At 33.8% G+C, this 12,493-nt stretch overlaps 1 protein-coding gene and 1 long non-coding RNA gene across 4 annotated transcripts in view; one reads left to right on the top strand and one right to left on the bottom strand.

The window, feature by feature from the left end:
• The window catches only part of LOC143241041 (uncharacterized), a 55,039-nt gene extending 50,602 nt beyond the window's left edge, over positions 1 to 4,437 (bottom strand). Inside the window, exon 1 of one of the 2 annotated variants that reach the window (XR_013022163.1) lies at positions 4,165 to 4,437. This is a non-coding gene — a long non-coding RNA (uncharacterized LOC143241041). The remainder of the gene's footprint in view (positions 1 to 4,164) is intronic. The other variant, XR_013022158.1, reaches the window with a different exon arrangement.
• Positions 4,438 to 9,857: 5,420 nt separating this feature from the next.
• Positions 9,858 to 12,493, top strand: part of Polr2A (RNA polymerase II subunit RpII215) — a 43,970-nt gene continuing 41,334 nt past the window's right edge. The window contains exon 1 of one of the 2 annotated variants that reach the window (XM_076480301.1): positions 9,858 to 9,945. The gene's annotated coding sequence lies outside the window, so the exon portion shown is untranslated. Of the gene's footprint in view, positions 10,005 to 12,493 lie in introns of both variants that reach the window. The other variant, XM_076480300.1, reaches the window with a different exon arrangement.

Raw genomic sequence — 12,493 nt, 5'->3', positions numbered from 1 at the left:
ATTTTTAATGGTTAAAAATAAATAAGAAGCAGCTAAGAACAATAACAATGTAATAAAATAAAAGTAATGTATAATCCACACTGTCATAATTACTTGTAAAGAACAAAATACAAAACCTCTTCTAAGCTTTAAAAAAAATTTCCAATTTTTCCAGTTTTCTTTCACACATGCCACATTTTCAGTATATTATATATTAAAATATTAATTTCATGAGACTTTGTGATTTTCAATAAAATTATTTTTTTTACTATTTCACTATAACGAAAATATGGTCTCAATTTAACAGCTTTTTTTACATTTTTAAAGCAATGAAGATTCAGTGTAACAACTTTTATTACTCATTTTAAAATTAAAAGGTACATTTTCTTACTATAAAAGAAGCATTTCTTAAGTTAATTCTTTTTGAGGTGTTAAATCCTATTCTATTTTGTGGTGTAGATGCATCAGAGGTTGAAGGAATATAACCAAAAAACATTTCACAATTAAAAAAATCTATGATAACTTTTTACTGTAATTTATCTAAGAGTCCTTTTCTTTGTGTAGTAATAATGAAGGTAAATTACATGGGATATTCCATTTATCACAATAATTGCAACTCAAAAATAAATAATAACCACAAAACTCTACACTTATAACATTAATAGCTGGTGGAGTGAACCATGTATATCATTAAATCTTGGTATTTTAAAGACTTAAACATAATATAAGTTATATAGGTTCTACCTCTGAGGTATTAACAACATGTACATAAGAGTATGCAAATTTGAAATCTATGACACACTTGAGTATTACAAAATATGCATTATACAGCTGTAACATACAAAACAGACACAAAGTTTAAATTATCACGCAAGACTGATGATAAACAAGAGTTATGAACAAACGAAAGTATGTTAATTAATAGACTTGAACTGTGACGAAATGAACAAAACTGTGCAGTTCGCCTATTAATAAAGTCAATATAGTTTCCAAGTGCTGGCAAGTCTTCAAATTATTTCCAAAAAAGTACATATATTTCTCCAATCCTCATATTTCTCTGTGGTTTAAGATGAGCTCATAAACTTGATTTTTCTGAACACTCTTTTACTCATCAAAGTACATACAAAAAATTAAGGTTCATCACCACTGTTATTTTTTCATTCATATCTGCAAAATTGTTAAATATCATTAAAACCACAAATATTAAAGATACATAGCATCCATTAAACTAACGGCCTTAATAACTTTTAAACCATTTTGTTTGCTTGTAGTTAAGCACAAAGTTGCACAATGGGCTACCTTTACTGTGCACACCACAGGTACCAAATCTGACATTTAGTATTAAGTCTGTAGACATATTGCTGTGCTACTGGAAGAGAGGTTTTAAACCATTTACTTGATCATTTATGCTTCTCCTGATTTCTAAATCCTTTTCACATAGATGTAACTGGAAGTATTCCAGAGTTCAGCATCAAAGTACACCTGGCCACAACTAAAACACAACACCAAATAAACCTGACAGAAATAATCTGAACACGACATGCACAGAAGATTTACATGTACTAACTGACATTTAATTTCTACACAATTATCTTTTCCTAACTTTCATCTCTGATCATCCTAAATCCATCCAAGGTTGATCCTGTGCTGGATTAAAAATTAGAAGTAACTTTCTGTAACAGTATCTGCTCATGATATTGTAGCCTACTTTACTTTCTGCTTTAATTCCAGTCTAATGATCCACTTTTTTGACTGGTCAACTACACAACAAAAGTGAATATGAATTCAGTCTAAATATGATATCTTCAGACAAATTTATTTCTATCCTGCAGGGGTTATTGTCTTGTAAAGGTTAGAATTTGCTTTAGAAGTCTCATCTTTGTTTCCTGATTGTAATTTTCATTGAAATAAAACTACATGTTATTTTAAGTAGCACTTTGCTGAATATAGTTCAGTTGTTTAACTGTTTTGTTTTTTTAATTGTAATTACATTGCAATAGTCTGCCACTTTCTTTTATTTACTCTTCAGACAATAAACTATTTTATCTTTATTTTGGCTATAATCAAAACCTTCTCTTTTGTTATTACACAATCACAAATCATTAGGCCTATTTTTCCACATTTTAAGTCCTCAAATCTCTAATTGATATATAGATCAGGTAACTATGTGCTTCTTGAATTATCATTACTTTTACTTTATCTACAGACATTCTGTGGTTAGGGTTTTTTTAATTCCACAAAGCTAACATGTTGTCTGAAACATCAATAAAACTTTCTTTAGTTTGAAACATATTTCTTTTCCTCATTATATATGATATTTTCTCTGCAATTATAATAACCATTTCTTTAGTTTGGGAATATATTTCTTTTCATCACTATGCATGATATTTTCTCTGAAACTTTAAGATTCATTTCTTCAGTTTTTGGAATATTATTTTTCTTGTAATGCACAATATTTGTCTACAACTTTAATAATCATTCCTTTAGTTTGGGAAATTTCTTTTCACCTTTATGTATGCAAATTAAATTAAACTGTAAGTGAAGAATACTCAAACCTATGTATTGAAGTTGTTTTTCAAAAAGTAACACAAAATATGTATGGTAGTTCACTACACAGAAGGAATATTCTTACAGCCACTGTCTGATATCTTCTTGGCTGAATTAAAGGAGCTGACTATACTCATAGTTATTTTCTCCAACTACTAATTAGTATTTACTGAAAATTTCAATTCACGAAAATGGAAATTTCAACATCTAATTAAAACAAGATCAACTGATATTCTTCAAATTTCAGTATTTCACTCCGTGCAATATTAAAATATTTAAGAATCTAAAGCCTTAGAAACTGATTTTTTAAATATGCATTTCAAAGTTTCATGCAAAGCTACACAACAAGAATGTGTATAATTTTTTTTCTATTCTGAACTGACAGATTAAAGAAAAGACACTAACCACCAACTTCTGGAGTACTTGTATCTGACCACACTGTGGGATTTGACCACCACTCTTAGATAGCACCCATACCTCCAAAGTACAGAACATATATTTTTGACAAAGAGATGTGAATTATATATTTAGAAATTTATAGTCCATACATGCTAGCCACAATTGGTTTCTTTAAACTTGGACTGACATTATTTTAAAATTTGGTATGGGAATCAACAGTTGATACATGTACATATATGTACTGATACTCATGGTTCTGAGGAGTGCAATAGCAAGTTAATGATACATTATATGTCTCACAGATATTGAAAAGATGTCACAGAAAATCCAATAATAAACTAATACACATATGAACATATTTATTATAAAACACAGATTCATTACAATGATATTGAATAGACAAAAGTCCACAACTTACTTATCCAATAATAGTGTTATAAAGCCTTTCTTTATCCACCACAGTTTGCATTTGATAGCAAACCTAAAGAAGGCTTTTGAAAAGCCATCTTTCCCTTCAGCTATTTCAGTGACACTCTTCTAGATTCTGTCCAAGATAAGCTTACATTGAAGACAAATAAAAAAAGTTTATTTTTCTTTAGAAATATAATATATTAAAGTCAAGTCTTTAGTTACAGTAATCTAATTACTAAAAATAAGACCCCAACCAGCAAAATAATAGTTACTCTTAAATATGTGGAAACAAAGTTCTGATCATGTTTATTTGTATTAGTTTTCATAATAGTTTTAATAAGTGTCATTTTCATGTTATGTTTGTTTGTTGTTTTTTTATTTCGTGCAAAGCTACACTAGGGCTATCTGTGCCAACTGTCCCTAAAAGGCGCGTAGGTCCTGGGAAGGATGGGGGATACACCCCCTTCATTTTAGGTGGGGGATATGGTGCATACAATCATCTGGTATGTTGAATTGTTTTATTGCATCACAGGCCTATAAATTGTGTGTTTGTTCTTATGATTCTCGTGTTCTTACCAATTGAATTACATAATTAGGCCTAGATGTAGGTTTTTTCAGTAGCCGAAATGTACATCTTTAATATAGGGGTGCTTCTAAGCTTTACGATCTAAGCGATAGCTCATAAGTATCAGTCAGTAGGCCTAAGTATACATGCGGCTTGCAAGCACTATCATAGAATCTACCTACGTTTTGTACGTAGTGTAAAATTAAGTAAAATTTTCATGACAATAGATTGAACAGAGCATGAAATTCTATAATATTATTCACAAGCATAAACTCCGGTGATCTAGATCTGGCAGGCCATTTGTAGATTGTAGCTGCATCAATCTTATGTGTACATTGTGCAGTTTTCCTATGCCATTTGTTCTTATGCATGTCTAGCCAGTTTTATTGTCGAATGCCTTACTCTCCTAAGCTTTCAAAGTCGCTGACCATAGTGTACGAGGTCTGTTCAAAAAATACGCGGACTGACGTCATAAAACAAAATGTACTTTATTTAGAAGTTACAGGTCTGGGACCCCTTCAAAGTACTCTCCTCCCCAACGCACACACTTATCCCAACGGTGTTTCCACTTGTTGAAACAGTCCTGGTACGCTTCTTTTGTAATGTCCTCCAGCTACTTCGTCGTATTTGCCTTAATCTCGGGAATCGTCTCAAATCTTCTTCCTTTCAAGGGTCTTTTGAGTTTGGGGAACGAGAAAAAATCGCAAGGAGCAATGTCAGGTGAGTAGGGGGGTGGGGAAGAACAGTGATCGAGTGTTTGGCCAAAAACTCACGAGTTCTGAGGGCTGAATTTTGCAGCAACGCGGTGCATCTTCAATTTTTCGGTCAAAATCTTGTAACAAGATCCAACTGATATCCCACACTCTTCAGCAAGCTCCCCTGACAGTCAGACGTTGATTTGCCCGCACCAGGGTGTTGATTTTGTCGACGTGTGGGTCGTCAGTTGACGTGGAAGGACGTCCAGGACGCTCATCATCTTCAATGGACTGTCGACCATCCTTAAAACGTTCATGCCACTTGAAACATGCCGTACGCTTCATAGCAACATCACCATAAGCCGTGTTAAGCATAGCAAAAGTTTTAGTCGCAGATTTTCCAAGTTTAACACAAAATTTCACAGCAAGTCGTTGCTCCTTCAGGTCATTCATTCTGAAATCCGCCAAACGAAAAAATCGCACTACGCGGTTTTAAGTGAAGATATACACAAATGAAGATATCTGCAATCGAGAAATGGCGTCGTAATCAGCTGATCTGTTTGAACATAGCGACACTAAGCATACGAGGGCTGTTCAAAAAATACGTGGACTGTTTGAATTGCGCGGCTCCAGTTGGTTCCAGGGGAATCCGCTTGGGATCCGAGCGGCCCGGATCCAGACACGCCCTACATCACCTCCCTCCGCTCCATTTAGTCTGAGCCTTGATTTTACAACAGGGCTCATTAGACCTGTGTTTGTGGTCCTCATTAATCCATGAAATTTCAGATTATCACCAACCTCTAATAAAGTGCTTGTGCTTTATGGTAAAAGAACAATATATTCTCTTATCATACACAGTAAAAATATTGTATTTTCTTGTATAATTAGAACACAAAAGGAGCAATTTCAATGACCTGAAGCCTCTACTTGAATTGTATCGCTAGTTTTTGTTTCGGTGTTTTTATTTAGTGGACTGCTTATAGACATTATATCAAAATGTGTTTGCCTTTTGATGAGCTTTAACAAGAATATAATATATTTGTGATTGTTTAAGTATTTTTCAAAAAACTTGCAATTACTTGTGTTGTAACTAGCACACATTATTGTCCCAGCGATGCCCAGGCGATCAGTCGGTTCGGTAGTCACTGTGAAGTTCGCATGTTCGACTTAAATACATTGTACAGCTCAGTCCTACTTCCATTCTGTACTATCTTCATTCATTGTATGTTAGAGTTTTTCAATAAAGACTGTATTTTAGCTTCTTGAGTTATCTGGGAAACAGATTCCAATTATGACAAGCAAGCATCTGAAACTTTCCGATATTAGACAGTTCTGCAAGCCAGTTACTAGTACTACCAGTGACAATGCAGATAATCCAACAAACTCCAGCAAAGGAATAGAAACTTGCCATACAGAGGAAACATCACGTTCATCAGAGGACGAGTCTGAAAATGCTTGTGCAACTATTGCACATCATGAACCACCAGGTAGTTGTGAAACAAGTTTGTGCAGTAATGAAAAATCTGGCACTCCACAGATACAATGTGGAAAGCCACATCATCCTGATGCACAACTAATACCATGACAGAAAGCAAAATCTCAAAATATCAACTTCCAGGGCTGCACTTCGACAATCAGACTCAAAAAGTCATATGCTTTCATTGTGCCAAGCCAGAAAATAGAGGCCTTTTCACAGGGAAGTTGGAGAGGCCAGTGTAATATACCTTCACATCCACCAGTTTTAACAACTGGAAAAGGGCAAAACAGAAATTCAATGAACACCAATCCTCCTCTCAGCACAGATTTGCTACATCTTCAGAAAGTTCACTTGATGTAACTCCAATGACTGTCCAGCTACATGATGGAAAAAAGAAGCAGCAGGAAGAATGCAAAAGAAGTTTAGCCAAAATATTCAGAAGTTTACATTTCTTACTGCATCAAGGTTTAGCATTACGTGGACATACTGTATGGAGGGGAACTTCCTGCAGTTAATGAAGCTCCTGGAAGAACAAGATCCTGAGTTGACGGCCTACTTGTCAAAGAAAACCACATTCACATCACCCCAGGCTCAGAATGAAATAATGGAGATGTTCAGCCATCAAATACTGAGGAACATAGCACACGAAGTACAGCAAAGTAAAATCTTTGCACTAATGGTTGATGTTACAGGTGCCAAACGGGAATCAATATGTGTACGATACGTAGATGAGAACCATGACGTCCATGAGACATTTCTTGGTTTGTACAGTGTTTCCAATACAACTGGTGAAACAATATCCTCAACTATACTTGATGTACTGACTAGACTCAATTTACCACTATCAGGATTAAGAGCACAAACTTAAGATGGAGCCGCTAACATGAGTGGTGCGTACAGTGGATGCCAGGCAAAAATAAAAGAGAAGCAACTGTCAGCTTTGTTTTTTCACTGCAGAACACACAAGGCTAATTAAATAATGCAACATGCAGTTGAAGCTTGTGAATGTGTTCGAGATTCTATCCAGTGGGTACATGAACTAGGTGTCTTGCTTCAGAGGTCAGGCAAATACAAGACAATCTTTGAAAATATTGTATCGTCAGACAGTCACAATGGTCCAGTTAAATACATCTGCCAACTGTGTCCAACACGCTGGTAGTGCCGCCTATCTGCATTTACATGTGCTAATGATCACTACAGTGACATTGTTGATTCTTTGTCTGAATTAGCAAATGAAAAATCAGATGTAGCAGTGAAAGCACGAGGTCTGCTGGTCAGATTTGACAAAGGAAAGACAGTTTTAGGATTGTTGATGGCTCAGCATCCATTAGCTGCATTAGAGGAACTAAACCGTGCATTCCAAGCAAACTCAACGACAGTATCTGGCATGATTGAAGCATCTACAATGATAGTTGAGCAATTGCGGGTATTGCGAACAGAGGAAAATTATAACCAGATATTTGATGAAGCTGAGAAAAAGGTAACTTCCCTAGATCTGGTGTCTATTGAACCACCATGCATTTGCAGACTCCCCAGAAGGATCACAGGTCATGGCTCAGCACACCATTCTGCAACAGCTAGAGATTACTACAGAAGCCAATATTTTGAATTTGTGGACACAGTCATAGAACATCTGACCACTAGATTTAATGCAGACAACAATGACTTGAGGCAATATCTGGCACTTGAGAACATGATCACATGTGGTACGATTGACAAATCAGTTATAAACTTCTATCCAGTAATCTCTGCACAATGGCTCGAGTTTCAGTTGCCCATGTTTAAAGGAACAACAAAAACAGTATCCAGCTGCAAATGTGAATGCAGCTTTTCTGCATTGAGACAGTTGAAGATGTGGTTCAGGTCAACTATGTCTCAGTACCACCTCAACCATGTGGCAGTTTGTCACACTCCCAAAGATGAGGTCGACAAGATAAATATAGAAGAGCTTATGAAAGAATTCATAAACAGATCATCACAAAGGAGGTCTATGTTTGGGAACATGTAGACTAGAGGACTAAATGAATCTTACTTCAATGAAAAGTTTAAATAATTGTGTGCTACATTGTATTGATGTGTAATTTTCAAGAGTTTGCAAAGACATTTTAATTATTTTTATCAAACAACATGAACAGTTTTTCACTACATATAAACTTATCAAAGGTATCTACTAATTTTATTAATATTTGAAAACGTAATTCATGCAATGAAAGTTATTAGTAACATTGTCAAGTGCAATGGCCATCTTTTACACTGTGCAGGAATAAATTTGTGTGACAGTTAATTTGTGACACATGTCTTTATTCTATTAACATTTTGAAAACTGTTCACAACACCTCACTTATACAAATCTACATGGAAACCTTGAAGTATCGTGGCAACAAGATTACTCTGTGACTGCATGTTTACAGCTTTCAGGTTCACTTAATCAGAGATTACCAATTTGCAAATTGAACAGTCCACATAAGTGGTTGCAAAAATCATCCCCCCCATCGGGTGTAAAAAATCTACATCCCTGGTCCCTAATTTAGCAGTGTAAGACTAGAGAGAAGGCAGCTAGTCATCACCATCGACCGCCAACTCTTGGGCTACTCTTTAAATAAACGCCGGATATTTGTTTAAAAAATCTGATTTCAAGGGGTAATGATAATATCGTTTACACTAGAACTACGATTTTTTAACTTGTTTGTTTAGAAGTAAGCGCAGAGCTACACAATGGGCTATCTGTGCTCTGCCTACCACGGGTATCGAAACCCTGTTTTAATGGTGTGCGTCTGCAAACTTACCGCGGTGCCACAAGGGAGCTTTTTTTAGCTTGTGTAAAATACAGAAGAAACAGATAGATTTTTCAATACTTTTACGGCTTTCACAGTATCTTACTCAATATTCTACAAAAGGTTGGAGTATAATATATCAAGCCGTTTGTGTTGTTGGCTGGCAAGAGAATAATAATAATAATAAAAATTACAAAAGAACCATTTTGAGTTGATTTTCTTTTTTTAGTAAGTAAAACATGCGTGCATTTTTGCACTTGTTTATAAGTTTACACTTTTGTCATTAATAATAAAGGTTTCAGCGTTGTTTGAACTGAATATTTATTGTTTAAGGTGCTTTTTGTCAGAACGTTCTATTAGGGTTTAGCCTCCCCGTTGGTTCATCGGTATATCTTCGGACTTACAACGCTAAAAACCGGGTTTCGATACCCGTTGTGGGCAGAGTACGGATAACCCATTGTGTAGCTTTGTGCTTAATTCAAAACAACATCTATTAGGGTTTTTATGCAAGCCATTGCGACATCTATTATGAATCACTGTTGTTTGGGATATATGAATAATGATCAAATCCACCATTCGGTCTGAAAAATATATTTTAAGCTATCATTTTAAAATTACGGACAGCTAGTACACATAGCCCATGAATAGCTTTGCTTAAATCGAACAAACAAAAATATACTATTAAATTCCAATAATACGAATAAATTTATTTTTTCTGAAACAATTTATTCAAATTTTAAACTGTAATTAATGAAGTAAAGCGCTAATAAATATTGTGTAATCCACATTTTAATATAACTTTTTGGTTTTAAATTAAATTGTTGAATTATGTCTTGGGGAATAGATCTGTTCGATATACGTTTGGTACAATTTGGCAGGATAATAATCACTGATTATTATCCAAACGAACCGTTTTTGCATATAAATTTGGCAGGATAGTTGTTTCAACGCATCTTATGACCACATTTCAAAAGTCATAACATTTCCACCAGATGACGCCGAATTGGACTTGAAAACATATTTGTAAACCCCGTGTTTCATTATATTATATAAAAGGTGTCGTAACGAATGCATACTGGATGTTGATGTTAGAAAATGGTGAATGATGTTGTAATGAAGTTATTTGAATCTAAATTTGATTTTAATTGATGATCTTGGTAAGGTTAAACTACCAGATAAAGGATTATATATGTTGTTGTTATTTTTGAGGAATGTGTTATGAGGTTTATATTTATTGTTATGCATATTTTTGTAAGATGTGATCTAAGGTTAGGCCTAACAGTAATTGTGACTGACCCACTCAATGATTTGAGTTAATGTAATAACTGCATATATCATCTTCAGACGCTTATTAACAAATTGTCATTGTTACTAAGAGCATAACTAGGTTCATAGTTAAATAAATTGAATTATGTAATAAATCTTTTAACGTGTGGTTCTAAAGTTTCATTGTTACACCTAAAGCAACCTGAAAAATAGCAATTGTGAATTCAAATGTTAATAAAGCACATATGTACAAGATATACAGGAAACATTGTTACAAATCGGTGAAACTATTTGTAACTTGTTAATTGTTGTGTAATTTCATTTGCTTTAAGCTACAAATCTTATTGGTATTGTTTATAAAGTTGCATCATACAGAGTAACTTTGTGCCCGTTCCAGTATTTGCAATGGTTGTGAGGGATAATAAAGAATAGATCAAAAACGAATAGAATCTGTTTTGATATAAGAAATATAGGGAACATCTCAACATTTGTAAGTGGTCACATTATGTAAAGTGTTTGTATATACATATTGTGAATTGTAAAATTCACTGAAAAAATCCTGTTGATGCAAGTTTGTTTAGGAAAATTATATCTACAAATTGTAATTTGTTGGGTTAAAACTTTAAACTGCCTAATAATGTGAGTTAAATATCTTGTATTGTGGTGGTTACATTTTCGTAGCTAAGTGGAGGTCTGCTTCAGTTGTACAATGCATGTATGAAAAGACAAGGGACCTGTTGGTTCATCTAGGTCATCACAACCATTAATTTAAAAGTGAAATATTTAAAGCCAGCTTTTATTATTAAGTATGTATAAAGTCTTCTTGTATACTCTCTTAAATTAATTTCATGTACTATATTTGATTAATTATTTACAAAAGTGCAACTACTATATTGTAAAAAAAAAAAAAAAATAAAGCTCTGATTTTTGTCTATCTTAAATTATATAGCTGTCACCTAATTATTGCCACTTAGTACAAACAACTATGCATGAACACTATTACCTGTGTTTAATGTCTGTCACATCACTTTTTTTTTTTTTTTTTCAATTTTTAAAATAACTTGTCTGAAAACCTCTGTCCCAAATTTCATCATAGCAGTGCTTTTCTAACATCTCAATGTCCTTCATGAATTAAGACATACAAGACTGTGTGAGATATGGGGGTATAACCACAGACTTTATATTCATTATTTTTATATATACAGCTTAAAATCATGTTTGCATCCTCACAGTGGTATGTCTCTGGACTTGTAATGCTAGAAATTGGGATTTGATAATGAGGGGAAGACCACAAATTGCCCATTGTGTTGCTTTGTGCTTAATTTCAGACAAACCTATTTGACTTCCTACTAGTAAAAGTACATAGCTTGTATGGCTGGAAAGGATGATAAAATAGAATGCTAAAGATTATTCCCATTAAAAATGTGTTTATAACTTATGATATTACGTGTGCATTATCTTGGGTTAGAAGCATTTATCATTTATTTGCCAACTAATCCAAATATATTTGTGAAATGATAGCAACAGTCAGACTATATTTGTGAATTTAATTTGTGTGTCACACCTGCTACTAATAATGCAGAGGAAAAAGTAAAAGTTAATACTTGCTCTTTTTGGTGTATTTTTGACTGTCACTAATTGGTATTGCATCATATTCATATTTTGATTGTTTGAAATGGTGTGTATATAAAGAATTTGCAGGTGTTCCTGCATTCAAAGGAAATTAAATATTTTAGGCTGAGGCATTGCAGTTACTCTGTGGCCAATGCTTTAAGTTCTTTGTGCACAGGTTGTGTTAAAATTTGCCATGTGGAAAGTGTTTTACAAGCTTTGATTACCTAGTTCCTAAATAGGATTTTTGATACTTTGGTATGAAAAATATGCTGAGCTTTCTTGTATTTGGTGTAAAAGTGTAATACTATCATAATGAATACAGAAAAGGTAATTTATGAAAATTTTCTGAGAATATGTTACAGAATATATAGTTAACGTTTTGTAAAACTACAACAACAAATAAAAAAGAGCATACAAAGAGGAACTATTTGACTTCAGAAGGCTGCCCATGCATACCCACTCTTGAGAAAAGTAAAAATTTACCCCCTTATTTTACAAGAAACATGTTTTTTGTTTTGTTTTTTGTACATTTATGTGAAGTTAAGACCTGTACTGATGCTGATGGAAAGTTGTTCCATAAGTTAATCAGTTTCTCAGCTCTTGAGAAAAGACTTAGAGAAATAGTTTCTTCTTGTAAGATAATTTTTCAATTTTAAAACCAACTGAGAAGTTCTCTGAACTGTTTCCTGTTTGAGTTTCCACTATGTAAACCTCTTGGATCATTGCAAACAACCAAAGGTTCCTATCCTTTATAAGATTGGTATCT

Source organism: Tachypleus tridentatus, chromosome 13 (assembly GCF_004210375.1).
Source record: "Tachypleus tridentatus isolate NWPU-2018 chromosome 13, ASM421037v1, whole genome shotgun sequence".
In the NCBI taxonomy this organism is placed as follows: domain Eukaryota; kingdom Metazoa; phylum Arthropoda; class Merostomata; order Xiphosura; family Limulidae; genus Tachypleus; species Tachypleus tridentatus.
Note: the sequence above shows the minus strand (reverse complement) of the source record. Positions and strands in the feature narration are given on the sequence as shown.